General features: G+C 30.8%; 1 long non-coding RNA gene and 1 pseudogene across 1 annotated transcript; both read right to left on the bottom strand.

The window, feature by feature from the left end:
- Positions 1-1,995: 1,995 nt before the first annotated feature.
- Positions 1,996-14,381, bottom strand: LOC121229551 (uncharacterized). Its single transcript, XR_005927305.1, has 2 exons — positions 14,000-14,381; positions 1,996-2,322 (listed from the first exon to the last, which is right to left on the bottom strand). It is a non-coding gene; the product is annotated as an uncharacterized lncRNA (long non-coding RNA).
- A 3,087-nt stretch (positions 14,382-17,468) lies between these two features.
- Positions 17,469-19,175, bottom strand: LOC107960569 (protein ALTERED XYLOGLUCAN 4-like; annotated as a pseudogene).
- Positions 19,176-22,995: the final 3,820 nt, after the last annotated feature.

Raw genomic sequence — 22,995 nt, 5'->3', positions numbered from 1 at the left:
CCTCAGATAGCTCATCCCCAACAGTCTCAAGAGCAACTGCCTCAGAATGGGCCTTAGTGTTGAGTTTTAAGTCAAAAACAAAAATAAAAAACAATTAAATTTTGTGTTGAAAGATGAAAAACAGAAGTAAGAATCGAATGTTGAAGGAGAAAAGAAGCTGACTTATCTCTCATACTTTATTAAGCAAAAATAACTTGTACATATATAGTTCTATTACATTAAAAGAAAATAAACTTTTCTTGTGCAAGTAAACAAGCTCTAAAACTAGCTTAATGATAACCTAAAACCTTATAAAAAATAGCTAAGTACATTGCTAACCTTAGCTAGTACAAAAAGTTACAATCAAATCAAACATATGTCACATGTTACAAAAGTTCAATGACCGAAATACACCATGAACATTGCATGTTGCATGCATACTGCTTCATTTTTGCTTGGACACTTGCATGCTGCTGGTATGTTGCCAACTTTCAACACTTCTCATTGGCGACAAAGCAGTAGACTCTAATTTTCTTTTTCAAATACTCGAATCTTGTGACAGCCAATGGCTTGGTCAAAATGTTTGCGAGCTGAACCTCCGAGTAGCAATGGATCAAGTTGATTTCCTTTGACAGTTCTGCCTCCTTCACAAAATGATACTTGATCTTGAAATGCTTGGTATTGCCATGAAAAACAAGATTCTTAGAAATTGCAATAGCTGACTGATTGTCAACTTTGATCTCTGTTGCTTCCACTTTATCAACATTTAAGTCATTTAAAAGTTTCCTAAGCCAAATGACTTGATTAATAGTAGTAGCAGTTGCAATATACTTTTCCTCTGCAGTGGAATGAGCTACTGTCTGTTGCTTCTTAGAACTCCAACTAAAAACACCTGAACCTAGAGTGAAGAATTAGCTCGATGTGCTCTTCACATCATCAACTAAACCAGCCTAATCACTATCTAAATAGCCAACCAGCTTCAATTCTTCAGCTCTCTCAAACTTCACATCATAGCCTAAGGTTTCTTTGACATACCTTAAGACTCTTTTAGTAGCCTTGAAATGACCTATATTGCAACAATGCATGAACCTCAATAGAAGGCTAACTGTGTTACACCCCTCACCTGTATTCAACGTTAGAATAGGGTTACGAAGCATTACCGGACTTACAACACATTTAAACATACTTTTCACATACATTAATCAAATCATACAATCGTCATTCAATCTCAATCAATTTGTCCTTAATACGAGCCTACGAGGATCTAAACATACATTGGGGTGGTTTAGGACTAAACCGATAACTTAAGAAACTTTTATGAACTTTGAAAATTTTTCTCAAAACAGGGGACACACGTCCGTATGGCCAAGCCGTGTGTCTCACAGGGCCACCAGACACGCCCATGTCACAGGCCGTATAGACATTCGAAATAGGAGCACATGGACGTGTCCCAGCCTGTGTCCAACCCCGTGTAACTCTCTGACTTGGGTCACACGGGCAACACACATGCTTGTGTGGCTAGCCTGTGTGCCCTAAAAATGGTCACACACACCTGTGTGTCAGGCCATGTGCTAGGCCGTGCCAAACCTGTAGGGTATATTGACTTATGCTACATGGCCAAGTCACACGCCCGTGTGTGAAGCCGTGTGGAGCATACTGACTTGATTTCAATATCAACACCAGGTGACATGCATGTACTTGACTGTGTGACACACACGGCTGAGACACACGCCCGTGTCTCTGCTTGTGTAGACAAAAATAGGTTATTTACCAAGCCATTTTGCCACCCAAATTATCATACACCTACACCACAATTCAAAGCATCAACTTAAAGCATAATAGGCATTAAATCCACCTCAACCAAATATCATTTCAATGCCAACAATATACAAGACACATAATATTCCAATTTGTCATTTAGTTCATATCAAATATCAACTACTTCAAACATCAAAATGACCAAACTCAAATATGTATTATTTGGCCTAATTTCACAAGTATACCAACATCCACAAATCAGTAATTTAACATTCATAATACCTATTATCATCAATCATCACACAACCATCAACCAACACAATTCATAAGACATATATGTCCATGACTCAAACATACCAAATATACCAAAATAAGCCATCACTCATGGCTATTTATACATGCCAAAACATATACATTTACAAGCCAATTCATTTGGCCAAAATCATTATCAAGTCATAACCAAAATGACCAAAATCCATATACATGCCATATATTTAAAATACCAAGTTCATAGGTACTGAGAAATAGGTGGATAGTGTGACGACGTCTCCGACGATCCCCGAATCTGGGCTAGCTTTGAATTTACTATAAAACATAGAAAAATAAACGAAGTAAGCTATAAAGCTTAGTAAGCTCGTATGACATAAATTTGATATAATCATAACACATAATTCAACCGTTGATCATAAGTATAAGAATTTACATCAACTAACAAACCTTTCAATAACTCATTCACTAAACTATATTTTTTCTTCACCATTTCTTCGATTCAAAGCTAATATGGTTTATGCACATACCTGTATCATCTCGTACTAATCTCATACACATTATCATCTTTCATTTACCCATTGAACCATTCGGAATAGAAGTTGGATACTCAAGGGTCTCACACGATAAGTACCTATACCATGGCCCGTAGCCAAATTAAGGTAACTTATCTTCGAAATACTGATATCATGGCCCGAAGCCAAATCAGCCGATATGCATGGCCCAAATCCAAATCGGTTTATCTCACACCCGAAGTGCCATATCATGGCCCGAAGCTAACTCACTGTATCCCCTAATGACATGTCACTAGTATCCTAAACTATTCCTAAGGTTTAACTGGGATTCCAATTGTCGAATTATTGTCGAATCATTTCCAAACTTATCCGTAGTCACATAATCGCAATTTATGTTGTATCAAAGCATATAGAATACATTTGAAATGAAATTATAACATACGAACTTACCTCGGATGCTAAAACGGCGAATCGAGTCAACTATTTCGTAACTTTATTCTTTCCCCAAACTAAGCCCATATTTCTCCTTTATTAATGTAAATATATTCAAAATTGACTTATTCAATCATCTATTCATTCAATTTAGTCCAAAACACACTTTAAAACATATTTACACTTTTTCCTCTAATATTTCACATTTTTCACAATTTAGTCCTTATTTCATAAACTCACAAATTAATGAAATTTAAAATATATCCATGCTAGCTGAATTACTATTATGCCCCTAGAAACTCATATTTTTCATTTATTTCTCATTTTAACCACTAACTTTACACATTTCACAATTTAATCCCTATTTTGCATTTTCACTAAAAATCACTTAACAAAACTTGTTTAACTATCAACAACCATTCATAATCTATCAGGAAACTTCAAAATATACATGTATTCATCAATGGAATCATTTAAAATCTTTAACAATTTTACAAATTAGTCCTTGGGCTAGCTAGACCTAGCTACAACGATCTCAAAAATGTAGAAATCATAAAAAACGAGACAACAATCATACCTTAATTGAGCAAAAATGCCTTAGCCGAATAATAGCCCTAAAATGGTGATTTTTCTCTTCCAAAAATCAGTGGAGAAGATGATACAAACAATTAATTTGGTTTTGTTTTATTTATTTTAAGATAAATTACCAAATTACAATTATAACCTTAATAAAACCATTTAAAACACCTTAATATGTCTCCATAAATGACCATTCACAAAAAAATGGTCTAATTACAATATAAGGGCCTTAACTTTAAGGTTCTATAGCTATTAGACACCTTTAGCTATTAGAACTCAAGTTTTACGCTTTACGCGATTTAGTCATTTTTTATCAAATTGACCAACCAAACGATAAAATTTCTTAATAAAATTTTCACACAATCACATTATTATGCTGTAGACATTAAAATAATAATAAAATAAATATTTTGACTTCAGATTTGTGGTCCTAAAACCATTATTCCGATTTGACTAAAAACTGGTTGTTACAAACTATATACATGGTGTTTGGCCTTGTTGCTGTCAAATAGAGCAGGCAACCAACCAGAATTCTGTAGCTTTTCTCATCCACATGATCATGATCACTGTTGCTTGAGAGTTTTTCTCCTAATGCCACAGAAGTGCTAGCAGGCTTGAAGTTTGTCATGCAAAACTTGCTTAGAACCTTCAATGCAAAAGCTTACTGGCTTATAAAAATACCATGCTCATTCTGATTCACTTCCATACCAAGGAAGTAGCTCATCAAGCCTAAATCAGTCACCTCAAAAACATCTTGCATCTGCTTTTTGAATTCTTCAACCAGCTCGCTCCTCCAACCAGTAACCAATAAGTCATCTACATACAAAGACACAATTAACAAGGTTTTTTTTCTCATCCTTCTTCACATAAAGTGTAGGCTCACTAATACTTTTCTTAAACCTCAGCCTTGATAAGTAGGCATCAATTCTGTCATACCAAGCCCTTAGAGCCTGTTTTAGGTAATACAAAGCCTTCTTAAACTTATAGACTTTGTGCTCTTCACCAAGGACCTTAAATCCATCAGGTTGTTCAACAAAGATCTCTTCCTTGATAAATCCATTTAGAAAAGTTGATCTAACATCCAGCTGATGCACTTTCCACTACTTCTGAGCATCTAAAGCAAACAACAGCCTTATTGTGTCCTACCTTGCAACTGGTGCAAAGGTTTTAAAGAAATCAATGTCATGCTGCTGACTGTACCCCTTCACAACCAACCTAGCTTTGTGCTTGTTCAGTGACCTATTTGCATTGTGTGTGGTCCTAAACACCCATTTCACACCAAGACCTTTCTGTTTGCTAATCTATCAACTAGCTCCCATGTGTTATTTTTGTGGATCATCCTTAATTCAGCCTCAATAGCTTCTTTCCAACAGCCATCTCTTACAGCTTTATCAAAGTAAGAAGGCTCAATAATGGTCATACCACACCTCTCATAGATTTCCATTAAGGTTCTAGTGCCTCTGACAGGTGCATCATCAAAATTATCCTTAGTTTCAGCTTCAATTTCAGCATGCTACAGATCAAGATCATACTGGTCTAGCTCAAACAAACTTGCATTTGTTCCATCCCATTTCCAACAACTTCTTTCATTCAATTTCACATCCCTGCTCACAACAATCCTCTTAGTAGATGTATCAAAGACCCTATAACCTTTCTTCACATTGCTGTAGCCAACAAAGACTCTAGGCATGGATCTCCTTTCCAGATTAGTTCTCTTCTCAGCTGGCACTATTGTACAATATAAGTACCCAAACACTTTCATATGTGAGACAGTTTGTCTTTGTCCAAACCAGGCTTCAAAAGGTGTTTTGCCTTTGACTGCATTAGTTGGCATCCTGTTTAGCAAATATACAAAGGTATTTACAGCATCAGCCCAAAAATTGTTAGGCATCTTGGCTTCAAACAATGGCACTTGGCCATATTGAGAACAGAATTTTTCTTCCTCTCACAAACACCGTTCTGTTGTGGTGTATAGATGGTGGTCAATTAGTGCTGAATTTCAGCTTCATCACAAATCTTCTAAAAGAGGAAGTCTTCATAGGTCCAAAAATGTCTGTATGGACTAGTTGAAGCCTTTCTTGAGCTCTCCAAGCTTGGTTAACAGGAAAATGCAGTCTGGTCTACTTGCCAAACTGACAGACTTCACACACATTTTTCCTAGGTTCGATCTTGGACATGTCTTCAACTATACTCATCTTGTGCAGTAGACTTAGTGACTTATAGTTCACATGCCCTATCCTCTTGTACTACAAACATGATTCATCATTCAGATATGTATGTGCCTGTGCCTCTAGTTGATTCACATCTAAAATGAAGGATCTATCATACATGGCTACTATCACTAGCACTTGATCAGAAGGATCTTTGATTACACAAGTCTTATTTTCAAATATAAGAGAGTACCTCTTCTTCAAAAACTAACCAACATTGAGCAAATTCTAGTCAATGTCAGGTACAAAAAGAACTTCTGAAATGGTTTTGTTACCTGACTGAGTGTAAACTACAGCCTTGCCCTTGCATTTGGCCTCGATGAACTCACCATTTTCAATTCTGACTTTGGACACAAAGCTGGTGTCTAGCTCCCTAAACATGCCTTTGTTTGAAGCCATGTAATGAGTCCAGCCACTGTCAATCAGCCAATTTATCCTAACTTTGCTCGAACTTGCAAAACAAGAGGTAGTGAAAATATGCTCATCCTAAGCTTGAACATCCTCAACAGCTTGAGCTTGATTTTGTTGCTGTGGTTGTGTTTTTGCCTTGTTCTTGCAAACTTTCTCAATGTGGCTAAGTTACTTGCAGTTCTACACTGAATGTCAGGCCTGTACCAGCAGTATTTTTCCAAATGAGTGGACTTCTTACAGTGAGTGCATGGTGGAAACTTCTTTTTAGCAGCATCCTTCTTCCATTTCTCTTTATTTTCTAGCAAAGGCTTCTTGCCCTTATAACTTGAGCTCTATTTGATTTCGGCTTGAAAGGCTCCCTTAAAATGCTCCTCCATTCTATTTTGTCTTCTTTGCTCTTGTGCATAGAGAGTATTTATCAACTCTGTCAAGGGTATAGCTGATAAGTCCCTCGAGTCTTCCAAAGAAGAAATTTTTGACTCATACTTCTTCGGTAGAGTAGTAATGACCTTTTCAACTATCTCTTGTCACTAAACTCATCTCCAAGTAGTCTTATGTTGTTGGCTGTGGCCATAATTCTGTCAGCATACTACTTGATGGTTTTAGACTCCTTCATCCTCAGATTCTCGAAGTCCCTTCTCAAATTAATCAACTGCTATTGTCTGGTCTTGTCTGACCTTTGAAACTCTTCCTTGAGTCTGTCCGAGGCCTACTTTGGAGTATCACAAGTCATTTTCCTTGTGAAGATCACATATGAAATTCCATTTTGAAGATATGAAATAGCCTTATACTTTTTTTGCAGTGTCTTCATTATGTTGCCTAATTTGAGCTATGGTCGGATTAGCTCTCAAAGGTGGTGGCTTTGTGTCAGCTAGAACAACACTCCACAAATCATAAGCCTGTAGATATGTTTTCATTTTCATAGCCCAAATGTTGTAGTTCTCACCAACAAAGACAGGTGGTGGAGGTGGTGAAAAACTCATCATTTTGCAACAACTGAACAAGCCAACAAAGATAGCTTCTGTTTCTTTTCTTTCAAGCACAAGTCACTTAGAGAATCAACACAAATCAACACACAGAAAAGGCCCTCAAAGATGATAGGCTCTTGATACCATTTGTTTAGTTTTAAGTCAAAAACAAGAATAAAAAACAACTAAAATTTGTGTTGAAAGATGAAAAACAGAAGCAAGAATCGGATGTTGAAGGAGAAAAGAAGTTGACTTATTTCTCATACTTCGTTAAGCAAAAATAACTTGTACATATATGGTTATATTACATTGGAAGAAAATAAACTTTTCTTGTGCAAGTAAACAAGCTGTAAAATCAGTTTAATGATAATCTAAAACCTACTAAAAAGCTACTAAGTACATTGCTAACCTTATCTAATCCAAAAAGTTACAATCAAATCAAACATATGTCACATGTTACAAAAGTTCAATGACCGAAATACACTATGGACATTTGCATGCTGCATGCATGCTGCTTCATTTTTGCTTAGACACTTGCATGCTGCTGGTATGTTGCCAACTTTCAACATTTAGATTGGGCCCTCGTAGAATCTTCCTCACCGTTCACATGGTCTTCCCTTTCTACCTCATCCATTAATGACTCAGCCCTTATAGCCTCAACCTGGGCCCTCACAGACTCTACCTTACTACCTTTCTCCTTACAGACTTGATCTTAACATCCCAGACATCTACCCCAAGAGAATCAACACTAATGCATTTATTTAAATGTGTATACAAAATTCAGGCACATTTATCTCATGTTCTATATAAGCATTAGAACACCACGATCTACCATATACCTCATCATGTTTAAGGTTTTTCGGTCACCATAGAATGACAATAACCCTTCCCTTTGATGTCTACCAAGTATTAAATAAAATTTATTAGATATGTTGTGATACCTAACATCCTTGCATATGCTTAACAACTCAAAAGTACTCAATAAATTAGGGCATCACATAAATTTCTTCGACAACCTCACTATCATTTACTAAATTTCGACCCTTACCAAAAATGCCTCACCATAATGAAACATGATTATACACAATTCCATTAGCTTGTAATTAACCATAAACTAATATTTGTTAACATCACAAGTATTATACATTAATAAGCCTTAATCATAAGTGTCAACATCACAATTATTCTATATAAACAACTTAACTTTAAAAGAAAATCCAAAACATACTAATAATCATATATAAATGTTAAAAGTGCAATAGGTACACTAGGTAGTCAAGAATAAATTATATTAGTAGTCACATGAGTTTTGAAACTTCAATAAGTAATGCAACTGATAGAATATTTAATTGTAAGTAGGCACATCGCAAAGTGTAAACAATAAAGAATGTAATTAGCGTTATAGTGTTTAAGGAAAGGATCTTTGTTTGAATTTGTTAGTTCTTATGCTTATTTTGTGTGTGTTATAGTGTTTTGTGATATGTGATAGTATGTTTGTATTGCCTGGGTGTGTTTATGTCTTGTATTGTCTTACGGGCTTCAATTTTAGGTTTTGGAGTTATTTGTATTGAGATTGTGGTTTTTTTTTAATAAAATGCTACTTTTCAATATATATGAAATAAAATAAGCATCCCATCATTAGTAAATAAAATTTTACAGTATTCTAACATCATTTGATTTTGCTAAATGTATTGTTGATTTTTGTGTATGCCATAAGGTCCATGGGAGTACGTTTCAACTTTTGGACTTATATGATGATGATAGCCTTTTATAGTAGTAATTTAGCTTCACTAAATGAAATAAATGTTTTCTTACTTAACTTTAAGATATATGCTTCAGGTGATATTTTTTATGTCATTAGTAGAAAAATTTATAAAGATAGGTTTAAAAAGATATTATGTCTCATGAATTTTATATAAAACGGTTTTGAAAAGATTTTAGATGAAAATTTGTTCACCTACAGTGACAATAATTGTGATAAGGGACAAATTCAATCTATTTAGTTTCCTTGGAATAATTTGGAAATTCGACATATATAAGGTATTCTTTACCTATTTACAATTATTAACCTTAAATGTGATCATATTTATACAATGTCAAGAGAGTTGTGTCGTGATCAAAGATTATGAAAGCTAAAGAAAAGAAGAGTCTTACAGTTTTTGCAATCTTGGTCGTTATCGCGGAATAAATATAAAGTAGATAGAATGACATTTTTCAATGAAGGACGAGTTTTGCCTTTGAATTAGTGATAAGGGATAATGATGACTTGGAAAACATCTATGTTAAACAAAGAACTCATCGACTTGTAAAGATAGATTAAAGAAGATATTGATAGTGAAAAATGTGTTCATTGGAGAAGTTTTTTTTGAGAAGAGAATTAATCATTTTGAATGATATGTTATAAGACACTTACTAGGTGATTAAAATAATTAAGTGTGAGAATCAAACTAATGTGAACAGAGGTGAGGTTGCAACTTAAGTAAAGGGATTAGGCTTAAATCATCAAGTTCTTTGTATCATGTCAATTTTAATGAATTGATTGTCTAATCAAGGTTCTACAGGCTTAAAGGTAAGTCCGAACTACACAAACAATTCTTGTATGATTAGTTTTATTATAGTTGTTCTACTTGTTGCGACTATAACTTTTACCACAACCTTGCCAAATATATGTTGGGGCATGTTTAAAGATTGTTTTGCATTTATTGAATTCTTTTAAAACAATCTCCCAAGAAATATATTACTCTTGAAAATCCTTTGTCCCCATACCGTTATCATTAGTTTGTACCCATGTAAAGAATTCACCCCGCGTTCTTATAGAACAAAAAATATATATATAAAATATAAATAAAAAATAAAATAATTCAAATAATTTCGTCATGATTTTTTATTTAATTATAGAATGAAAAGTAAAAATTATTGAATATTGTCTTATATTAAATTTTAACGAGTTTACCTTAAATTAAATTTATAATAACAGACCAAACAATTAACCCTTATATTAAATTTTTTAATCCAACTTGAATAAAAACTTTAAGCTTGCAAAATAAATCAAAATTTTAATTTATAAAATGGATTGACATTTGGTGTAAATAAAATAATTTTAATTCTTTTTTAATTATATAATATTTACCTTTATTACATAATTTATATATATAAATTAAATATAATATTAAAATATAATTATTAGCTAAAAATTTTATATATTTTTTTATTAATTTGGCCCTTATTTTTTTAACTAAATTTTATATCCAACCAGGGCAAATTTAGAAATATTTAGAAATATTTTTAGAAGGGGCCAAAATTAAATAATAATTTTTTTAGAAATTAAAACATAATTTTCATTTTTTAAAGGGATAAACATAACTTTTTCTTTTGAGTCAAAGTACAATTTTATTGTAAATTAAATTTTAATTTTATCATCTTTTAGGCATTCAAATATTTGAGGAGGGAGGGGGGATGGGACATGGCCCTTGCCTGCCTTCTTCAAATTCGCCTTTGACTCTAACTTTGGTAAAAGAATCAATTTGTTTTTTTTAGGTTAAGGGTGTGAAAATAATTAATAAAAAAATAATTAAGTCTTTTTTTTTGTACTCAATTGAACACTTAAATTTTCAAAATGCATTAGAAAGACCTTCAAACTTCTTTATTAAAAAAAGCAAAGGCTTAATTGTTTTTTTATTACTCAATTGAGTACTTGAACTTTCAAAATATATCAAAAAGACCCTCAAAATTTTTCAAATAAATAATTAAGCCTCTGCTCTTATTAAAAATTAGAAAAAAAATTATTAAGAATTAGAATTTTTTTATAAAAATCGTCAAACAAATAAAAAATATTAAAATTTTATAAAAATCATAAAAAAATTAACGACCCCTAATTTTTTTCAATTAAAGTCATCACATGTCACAACACACCGTGACATGTGGAGAAAATGATAAAATAAAAATAAAAATCAATAAAAGTTATAGAAAAATTATAAAATGTTTTTTTCGTACGATAATTTTTATAAATTTTTTTGTGAAATTTATATTTCTTTACATTTTGTATAATTTTCTTACGACTTTATAAAATTTTATAATTTTTTTATAATTCTATATATTTTATAATTTTTTAAGATTTTTATAAAATTTTACAAATTTTTATTTTTTTAAAAATTTTAATAAATTTATAATATTTAAATTTTTTATTAAAATTTAATAGTATTTATAGCTTTTATTGATTTTAATTTTTTTTCTAATTCTTAATAAAAGCATGGGCTTAATTTTTTCTTTTTTTAAGTTTGAGGGTCTTTTTGATGAATTTTGAAAGTTTAAGTCCCAATTGAGTGAAAAAAAGATAGGGGCTTAATTGCTTTTTTTGAAAAGGTTTGAGGATCTTTTTGATGCATTTTGAAAGTTTAAGTACCCAAATGAGAGCAAAAAAAAGGGGCTTAATTGCTTATTTTGAAAAAGTTTAAAGACTTTTTACACCCTTAAACATTTTTTTTTAACAAAAATGATGGCTAAAAAATTAATTGTTTAACGATATTGATGTGACAATCTGCGTGGTGGTTTACGTACACTTCATATTAACATGACATTATTTGTTGTATATGTTATATAACAAATAATTTAAAAATTATAAATTTTCAAAAATTTCAAAAAATATATAAATAATTCATAATTCTTTAAAAAAAACATAAATTACATGTGAATTGTATGTAGAGTTGTGCATGGGCCGGGCCGGGCCGGGTTCGGTCGGGCCCATAAAAAATTTCTGCTAGTTTTCAAGGTCCGGGCCCGGCCCGGCCAGAAATATGGGCCTAGAAATTTGTCCAAGCCTGACCCGGGAAAAAATAGTAGGCCCGAGCCCGGCCCGACCATATTAATTTTTTTCCTTTTTTTATTAAATAAAAAAATTTAAAATATAATAAATCAAATACATTTAAAAATATAAAAACAAATATTAAAACAAAAAACAAATAAAAAATGAGACTAAAATAATTTTTAAAATAATACATAAATTAAAAATATAATAAAAAGTAATTATATTAAAATTGAAAAATTGAAACAAATTAGAACTAAATTAAGAACCAATTAATATTAATTACAAAAGTTTTACAATATCAAAATAACATTAAAAACAACAAAAAAAGAGTAAAGTCAAAGTATTAAAGTTACTTAAAATTAAAAATAAAAAAATTTAAAAATAATTTAATATTAAAATCGGGCCGAGCTGGGTAAGGCCGGGGCGAAAAAAATCTTACCCGGGACCAAAAACGGGCCTCGTTTTTTGTCCATGCCTATTTTTCGGGCCTATGTTTTTACCCAAACTCTCCCATTTTTCAAGTGGGCCTTTGGGCCGGGCTGAGCCGCCCAGCCCATGCACACCTCTAATTGTACGTAGGCTATCATGTTTAAAAATTTAATATTTTAATTAATATTTTCATTAAAAAATAATATTTCGTCCTTTTTTAAAAGATTAATTGTTAAATTTAACTATTATAAAAAATAAAGAATAAATTTAATTAAAAATTTCCAAATTGATAATATATATATATATAAACATTAAAAATAGAGAATTTGCATTGCTTTTTAGATTGAGTAGGATGTAGATATCTATATCTATACTTAAAAAAAAAATTTCTTGAATGAGGTCTTTGATTCACGCTTGCTCAAATTTTTTTTTTTCAATATCTAATAACCTAATTAAAATTTTTCTAGACACATGAAACGAATTAATTATTACATAGGCTATACGCCCAACTAACAATGTTATTGTACGTCATATTTTTTTATTTCTACTATTCCTTTTTACAGTAACAATAAAAAGAAATTGTAAAAAAAGTCATATTGTTGAATCGAATTACATCAATCAATTGAATTAGAAATCAATAAATTTAATAATTCAATTGTTTTATAAAATTAAATATTACTCAACCTATCTCGAATCATTAATCTAGATTATTCTGATTAATTTATTTGTGTTGATATTAGTTTAATTCAATATTATAATTGTTCTGATATATATTTATAACCATACTTTGATTATATTGTAACCTACCCATGGAGAAAAAATTATAATTATATTTTCTTTTAGTTATTTATATCACCTATATTTTCTATTGGTTGAGTTTTTTTTTTAATTTGAAAAATAATCAAATTTTAAGTTTCTCTATGCTATACTCAAATTTAAGATTATGTAACAATAGTTAAACTTCAATTTTAGTCTCTATACTATACTAAAATTTAAATTTTAATCTTTATTCTTCAAAATTTTGACATTACTTGGCAGTTCAATTTTTACAATGTCATTGATTAACTTAAATACTTCATTTTGATTAAAATATTGATGTGACTCTTAAGAATTTTTTTTTAAATCTGAAAATAAAAAAGATTGAATTCTTAAAAATAAAAATATATACACAAAATACAGAGATTTGAAGTATGTTTTATAATTTAACAAAAAAATAATTAATACTTAACCCAAAGTAAATTGAAATAGTATCTATATTAATTTATATTATTTGTATGACCCATACTATATCTGTAATTGAAGTAGTTGATGAACCTAATTGGAGGAACAAAATTCAAAAGAAAAAAAAGAAAGATATTAATTATTTTAATGTAAATGAGTAGGTTAAAAAAATTTGAATAATATATTCAAAACTTTTAAATGTTTGAATTTAAAAGATGAAATGTAGGAAATAATTTAGAATTGGTGGTGCATCTCAAACAATGATCACAAATTTAATTTTAGAATATGAAATAAATAGATATTTAATTATAATTTTGTATACCCTAGAATGTTTCATCACCTATCATTTGAGGCAAATAATATTACTTTTACCAAATAACTTACTCGGATTTTCCAGATTTAGAAGAACGAGATTTCAGCACGTACCAAGGGAAGCTAATAAGGCGGCCCATGGGATGGCGATGGAGGGATGGCGGTATGTAAACCCCCAATACTGGATTGAGGAGGTTCTGCAGGCGGTGGAAAGATTGGTGGCTGGAGAAAGGCGAGTTAACAGAGAGGAATGAGAGAGGGTAAGCTAGAGTCCGGACAGGAGACAGATTGTTTGTCCGATGAGCTCGTGAGACCGGCAGAGGAGACGGCTTCAATAGTTTTGATACTGGGAGATTATCGGTCTTTGTGGGTAGCTGATACAGAGAGATCGAAGTTTGATGAAAGGGAAACTGAGTTTTCAGGTCTATGGTTGTCTAGTTTAGTCGTTTCATTTCTATTTCTGTGTGGTTAAGAATAGGTTTAATTTATTGCTTTGTTTTAGTTGGTTTATTTAATTCTCATATATTAAAAGCACCGTTTCGGTGTCCTATAGGATACAAATAAGTGTAGGTTTAGTCTTTTTAAGCCTAATATATTTATTTCTTTCCCTTATCAATATAAGTATCAGTTCTGATTTCAAAAAAAAAAAAAAAAACTTTCCGTAAAAGGAATATTTATAGGAAATAAAAACATCCCAACAACTCATCTTCTAATTGTAGAAAGGATCTTATTACAAAAGTAATTATAAACATTAAAACTATAAATTGTAAAGAATATTTTTATTTAAAAAAATAGTACAATAACATTTTAAAATTAAAAAAAAAATTTAATTTTCGGAAAAAGGAATTGAGGATATAGATATCCAAATTAAAATTGAAATGTTTGTGAATCAGAAATTAATACACTCAAATTAAAACTACTTAATTGATTCTTTCATTTCGGTCACTTAGATAAAAGATTTTCAATTTAGTCATTATCATTACAATAAATTATCTATTTACTCACAAATTAAAAAGCTAATGTGACATGACATATAATATTTATATAATCAGTCCTTGCTGGCTGATATTTTCATGTAATTATGTAAAAAATTTAAATCCATTTTCCCATGTATTTATCGTAATGCAAAAGCCCTAACGCCAAAATTGTGAGCTTGTTTCACTGCAAATCTTGGACCTTACGTGTGAACAATCTACAAGGGGAAATACCAAAAATGTTTCCGAAATTTAATTGTAATGGCTACCAAGCTAGATGACACAGATGCAATTATTGATTACTTCGTTTATAGAGAGTTCGTAAGAAGTGAATTACTGGTAATGAAATGGAGAGTCCATTAATTTAGCACCGTTCTTTCACTGGTTATATCACCATGGATCTTTCAAATAATAATCTCATTGAAAACATTTCCAAAGAACTAACCAATCTTGCAAGCTTGCAATCATTGAATCTATCAAGGAATTCCTTGAGAGAAAACATATTAAATCATATTGGCAACATTAAGATGCTAGAATCTCTTGATGTTTCAAGGAACAATTTATCCAGCTCAATCCCCAAAAGCTTACGAAAAAAAATTTTTAAGGTTAGAGTTAGGGCTTTTACATTGTTGTAAAACCAAGGGAAGAAAACAGATTTAAAATATTTATATAATTACATGAAAAATACCAGCCAACAAGGACTAATTATATGGACATTACATGTCATGCTACATCAGCCTCCATTAGTGAGAAAATGAATGGGTGATTAAGTCAACAAATTATTGTAACAACAAAGACAATTGGCAAAAAAGTAGGATGACCAACTAAATAGTTTATCCTTTAAATTATGGTATTTTCAATTAGTAAAAAGAATTAAGGTAAACTACACCATTAGTTACTATATTATGGTAAGTTTTTGTTTTGGTTACTTAACTAAAAAAAGTTACAATTTGGTCATTGAACTATTCAAAAGTTTTCTTTTAAGTCACTTGGCTGTTAAAATCAATGGTATATGGCTTTCTTTGGTAGCTTTGCCTGCACCAATCGAACGTTCTCTTTCTCCTTCTCTTTTACACTTAAATTTTTTTAATGAAACAACTTCGGATGTTACAGACTAGTAAACCAAAATTCAAATAGTTTTTTTTTCGATCTCCAATATTGACTTTCATATCGACTTGGATCTAAGATATGTTATTCTATTCGTTGATGGGTACTGATTAGACTTGTCCAAAGGTCAAGTAGCCCGCACAACCCAATAAACCCAGCTCGAGTTGGGACAAACTTGGAAAGGATTTTTACACCTTAAGTCAGCTCAACCCGACCTGAATACAATTTAAATAAAAAAATATTTTTAAAACTTAAATTTATTATAAAAATATATCAAATATCAAATAAAAATATATTTTTTTAATTTTTTAATAGTAAAATGGCCTTTTAAATAGGCTGGGCTAGCTTAGAAACAAATTTGGACTTGAAAAAAAATTTGGAATCGGGCCTTGGCCCTGCCCAAGAATACCACTAGTACTGATCTTCAATACCGATTGTTGAATCGTCGTTTGGAGCCCATTGGAGGAACTTAAAAAAAGGCTTAATAGCACAGTGACTTAAATAAAAATTTTCAAATAATTTAATGACTAAATTGTAACTTCTTTTAATTAAGTGATGAAAATAAAAATTTTTATAATGACTAACAATGCAATTTACCAAATGAATTAAATGCCAGAATAATAAAAGCTAAACTTGTTTCACCAAAACCTACACTTTTTTTTTTTTGTTGTTGAATACTTCGATATAATTTGAGCAACTTTCCAACGACTAGTAAGAAACTTGTAGCACCATTTTCCAACTCAAGCTACCTAAAGTTTTCATCGGATACCTTGACGTACCGATTCTTATCCTAATAAAATAAAAGCCTTCTACCAAAAAGAAAAGCTGCATTCCTGCTTTATTTTTTATTTCAATTTTCACCATTGAAGATCATCCTATTGGTTGAGCGAGTGTCATGTTTGAATAATAAATTAATCAACTTTTAAAATTACATTTAACTATGCCTATGTGCTAGATTCAATAATTAATTCAACTCAATTAATTAATTAAATTTACATAAATATAGGATTCAATTTTAGGCGCTCAAAATCTAAAACCTTAACGTTATTATAAATTATATTAAAATGATCGAGATCTAAAATTAATTTCAAAAAAATGAGTAAAAATAAGTAAAAGCACGCAAGCATCTTTAAAAACCTCTATACATTTCATATTGATATCATTTGCATACATTTCATTTAAAAAAAAGATAAAAACATATTAGTAGTCACTCTCAATCATGGATTTTTTTTTGATCATTCAATTATAAAAAGTTATAAAATAGTCACTCAATTATTTAATTTTTTTTTTAATTATCAACTAGTTAATAAAAAACGGAAACACCCAAAAATTCAAGACACTTGGGTGACCAAAAAGATAAAATTAAATAGCTAAATGATTATTTTATAATTGTTATAGTTGATTGATCGGAAATTTTTTTTTTAATAGTTACATGGTAACTATTTTATAACTTTTTATAAAGCGAAAAAAAAGTGAATATTAATATAATTTTTAAAAAAATATCACTCAAAAAGCAATAATCTCATTTTCACCAACTACACTCGACACATTTCTTCCCAAACAACATTTTTCTTCAATTATCTATTTACTCTGAAGGGAAAAACACATGCACCAACCAAGTAAATCAAAAGTTAGCACTTGCTATTTGTATTGCCTCACTCTTTTCTCCTGGATTGAATACTCCATTTCCTGATAACTTCCAACAATATCTGATTCCAAGTATCTACAGGACCAGGCAGACACCAATGCACGCAATCGTTCTGCACGCGCTCTCGAACCCCATTCGCAAACGGAAACGGATACATGTAAGGCCCCGGATGACCATCCGGTCCGGTCTCATCAACGATAATTTGGTCACATCCAACATCTCAATCCTCAATCCTTCAATTTGTTCAGCATTTACCTTGACAGCTTCTATTTCTTCAACCTCAATTGCTCTCATATCTGCATCCATCCCTTCAAGCATCTTCTCTCCTTCCTTAAAAGGTTTAGTCTTTGGACAAGCACCAGCCTTATTCCATTCACCTTCAAAATGTGAAGGTGAAAACGTGGCGAGGAACACATCAATTCTATTACCATTAGCCCCTTTTCTCTCAATTATTGTCTTAAGCGCAGTCTTTAAGGCCTTCCTCATCACATCGTAAAATCCAATCTCAGTGTGATTTAGTCCAGGGCAGTAATGACAACCTAATACTAAATCACCCTCATAATAAACTGCTGGATGAAGAAACCAATGCCCTATCGAGAGTAGAATCATATCTATATGGTCCAAATCAGAACCCCACTTCTCATCAACAGTGTCCACATATAATTCATTATGATTTGGACCAGCTTTTGATTTCTCAACACCTTTAACTAGAAATGGTGACCAGTACACTGATATAGTAATGTTATGAGAAGCAAAATGCCATGTACGAAACTTGTTATCCTCCCCACCTCTATAAACCAGGTTAGGATTGGAGGCAGTGGCTAGCATACAAAGAAGTGATTCCAGTTGGTTCCTAGCCATGGAATCTCCGACAAAAGCTATGTGCTTGTTACTTAAGAGATGCAAGAAAGTATTGGGATTAAACCTGGGGAGCTTGCATTGGCTTGCTCGCCATCTCCAATAAAGGTAATCCAAGTCAGGTCTCCCATGAGAGATACAATTTTGACCGTCCTTGATTGTACCACAGGTTGTGCCATTGTACAGAGGCCCCATCTTGTCGTGTACCCATCTGCCGTCGGTGTAGTCACATGGAGTTTCATAAACTATTTCTTCTTCTATAAAAGAACAAAAAAAGTTGGTTCATTAATATCACCCAATAACTAAAAACTCATGGTAATTAAGGATAAAAGGTTGACAAGTACTTTTGGTTGCTGAAAATACCTTTGGTGAGGATGGTGGGATTGTTGGGAGGGAGGTGATGAAAAGGGTGAAAGTAGAAGCGAAGAAGAGCTATGGGGAGGAGAGCATAAAGAGCGAAAGGCAGCAACTTCTTGGTGGGGGAGGGAGAGTTAGGATGGGGTTTGAGTGGACTCATTACCTCCATGTTGGAAAGAGAAATACTTGCACTGCTCCTTTGTTCTTTTGTTTTCTGGGTTATTTGGCTTTGAGTTGAGGGTTAATTCTAGCCTTACAACACTGTGGATGTTACAGTAAGCGTTTCAGGCAAAACGACAGCTTGTTTTGCTACGATAAGCTAAGCGAGTCGGCCAAAATATCCAGCGGGAAATCGTTGTTTATAGCCATAGCTGTGACTTAGTCGATGGTTGGATCTGACCCGTTAGTGTTAAAAGTTGGATTTAAATATAATATTAATTGATATTTATTAATCCTATATTTGGATTGAAGTAATAGAAAAGAAATCATTTCTTCGTTTCATTAACTTATTTTTATTTAGATAAGAGAAAATGTTAAGGAAATTGATTTCATTAGTTATCTCAAATCAGAAGGACTTGATTAATTAATTTGGTATCATTTCAATTAGGAAATAATTAATATATCTTTTTATTAAATTATTATTATTTTGATAGTTTTTTTTATTTTTCTATAAAATTAAATTAAAATTAACATTTTAAAGAATAATTTTAATAAATTTATAAACAAATTCTTCATCACTAAACCAATTAATAATCTTTAATTAAATTTTAAAAATTTTATTATATGTTATTTTTAAAAACACTTCTATTCTAAATATTGTTATAAATATTTTATTAAGTGAATGTCCATCAAGATCTAGATAAGTTTTGATATATTTTAAATTCTAATAGTCATTAGAAGTAGAGTTCTATTTCATTTATACTTCTTATGTCTGTAAATATAGATTTTGGAGAAGCATTGTAAAAATTTCGATTGATCAATAAAATACGCTCTCTTTTTGCTCTCCCATCCTCTTTGTCCTTTACTTTCTGTCTTTTTATTTTATAACACATTATCTGCACGATTCTCTTTTATTTTATAATACAGACATTCCAGATCTACTGCTCAAGTTTTTGTCGATTGCCTTCTAGAGCTATTGCAATTTTAGTCTTCAATTGAAGCCTGCGCACTATGGGTAATCATTAAAACCTTTAACCACTTAGATCTTCAGATATATTTTATTATGATTTATTTATTATGTCATATTTATTATAATTCGAGACTAATCATGACAACATGAATAGATAAATTTTGATTTGAAATCCACACGTGTTTGCGATGGTGATTATGAAATTTGGGACGTTTATAAGTTCATCCTAGTAAATCTATTATATTCCCCAAAGTGAATGCAAAAGAAAACAAAAACCGATATTATTTCAATATTTGGGAGTACAAAATTAGTCGAAAGCTCTAGAAGAGCTAATATATTAATATCTTGTGATGGTTAATCCATTGGTTTTAAAAGATATTTATAATGGATCTCATATTGAGATTGTGAATGAATAAAAAATTATATTTCATATAAATCACTATTGCTATAAATATCTATTTTGAAAGGATGAAAAAAAAGAGAGGATTGAGTTATTGATTACTCTTGTTATTAAATTGAATTGACTGTGATTATCTTTATGATCTTCTTTTGTCATCATCCCCATTAAAGGATTAAAAGTAAAATATTTGACTGTGAAAGATCTACTTATAAGCAATAAAATATGGTAATTCCATCTAAAGTAAAATATTTGGTGTGATTAGTTAAACCATCCTGGATCATATATGATGAAAAAATTAATTAAGAATTCATATGGATATTTATTAAAGAACCAGAAGATTTTTTAATTTAAAGAATTCTAATTTGTTGTTTGTTCTCAATGAAAATTGATTCTTAGAAACTCACTAGCTAAAGTTGAGATTTAATGTCTTACACTTCTAAAATGAATATGGGTTCATTCATCTACCATGAGAATGATTTTGATATTATATGATTTTGGTAGATGCATCTACAAAATAATCACGTATGTGTTATCAACTTGTAACCTGTCGTTTGCAAGATTGTTTATTTAAATAATTATTTCATATAATGTAATTAAGATAATTCATCTTACTAATACTGATGAGTTTATATCTCAATCTTTTATTGATTAAGTTTGAAAAACTTTTATAAAAGTTTGTTATTTATACGCATAATGGTTTAGAGAAACTATTGATTGAACGCCTTTGATTAATGTTTAAACCATTACTTATGAGAACTAAACTTTCTATTTCAACATGAGATTATGTTGATTTACGTGCTTACGCATCAAGCCATTAAGTTATAAATACTCCCCATTATAATTGATTTTTGGTCAAGAGCTAAATATTTCTAATCTTTAAATTTTTGTATGTGCATATATGTTCCAATTGTTCCACCACAAAAAGTTGAGAATATATATTAATTATGAGTCTCATTGTATTATTATATGTTTTCAATGTATTAGAGATTTAATTATGACATGATTTGTGATTACTATTTTGATTCGATAGTTTTCATGACATTAGGGAGATAAAAATAATAACTTGTAATGAGTTAGGGGGAGCGTAATTTGAACTAGAAATTCAATAAGGATAACTAATTATAAGTTCCAAATATGAAAATTCTTATAAAACAAAATAATAAATCTAGATGGTCATATATTGAAGGCGGGTGCTCTAGAAGAGACCCAAGACATAATTAATAAGTAAACTCCAAAAGAGATTCAGGTACCTGAAACTGAAGATTAAAATAGTAAAAATAAGAGATATTAATAAGTTATGTCAATTTAAGAAAATGTCAAACCGATAATAAAAGTGGTCGACAATGGTTTTGCATGCAATATTATTGTTGAAATAATGAAATAAAAGGAGAATCTTGAATAAATCTATTGAGAAATATAAATATAGAATAGATTGTTCAAAATAGAAAGATGCAACTCAAATACAATTAAATCCGTGGAGTTTTTGGACCAGTAGTCCAAATATCTAAAGGTATAAAACCAGTAAGGGTACAAATGAAGTAGTTTTGCAAAAACAAAATAAAATATGAAGTTTTTGCTAAGTACTGGCAATGGTTATAAAAAGATATAATATTCTTTTGTGGTGGATGCAATAACATTTAGATATATCAGTAAACTGACAGTTCATAAAAGATTTAACTTGCTTCTAATGGTTGTTATTACAACCTTTTATGAATCATTGTATAGTAAAGTTTATATTAAAATACTTAAAGGATTTAGAATGCTAGAAGCATATTGAAATTCTTGGAAAATTGTTCATTTATATGAATTGCAATAATTTGAACATATGTGGTGAATAGTAGTTGAAGGAGGATAATAAAATGATCCAAAATACATATTTGTATTTTTATAGAGGGATCATGATTAAAGTTTGCTATGATTATTGTTGAAACTCTTGAAGAGTTCAAAATATATTTCCCCCAAAATTTCCTTCACTCATGATTTTAAAAGAATGGTGATAGAAATGTTTAGCAAATACATTCAGATAACCATTTGAAAAATTAGTATTCAAGATTGAATACGTAGAATATGAGAAAGTACGTGATGTTTCCATGAGGGAGACTAAATGTGCACTATACTCTTTTTCCTTTAACCGAGGTTTTGTCCCATTGGGTTTTCTTGGTAAGGTTTTTAATGAGGCAGCATATTATACGTATTATAGATATGTGTACTCTTTTTCCCTTAACCGAAGTTTTGTCCATTAAGTTTTCTTGGTAAGGTTTTTAATGAGGCAGCATATTATGTGTATTATAGATATGTGTACTTTTTTTCCTTTACTAGGATTTTTTACCACAGGGTTTTTTTATCTTAGTAAGGTTTTAATGAGACATATTATCTACAAATAGACATCCAAGGGAAAATGTTATGAATATTTTAGTAAATGGATGTCCATCAATGTAACACCCCTAACCCTTTTCCGACACCAGATTAGGATTATGGAGCATTACCGATCACTACAGTTCAAACACGAATAATACAAGAATATTTATTATATATTTCAGTAATTTGTCTTATTGTCCCTTTAATTGGCCCTCGAAGCCTAAAATAGAAGTTAGAAACAAATTGGGACCCGATCGAAAGTTCATAAAATTTTTCGTA

This window comes from Gossypium hirsutum, chromosome A05 (genome assembly GCF_007990345.1).
Source record: "Gossypium hirsutum isolate 1008001.06 chromosome A05, Gossypium_hirsutum_v2.1, whole genome shotgun sequence".
NCBI classification, from domain to species: domain Eukaryota; kingdom Viridiplantae; phylum Streptophyta; class Magnoliopsida; order Malvales; family Malvaceae; genus Gossypium; species Gossypium hirsutum.
This window is presented reverse-complemented; position numbering and strand designations above follow the sequence as displayed.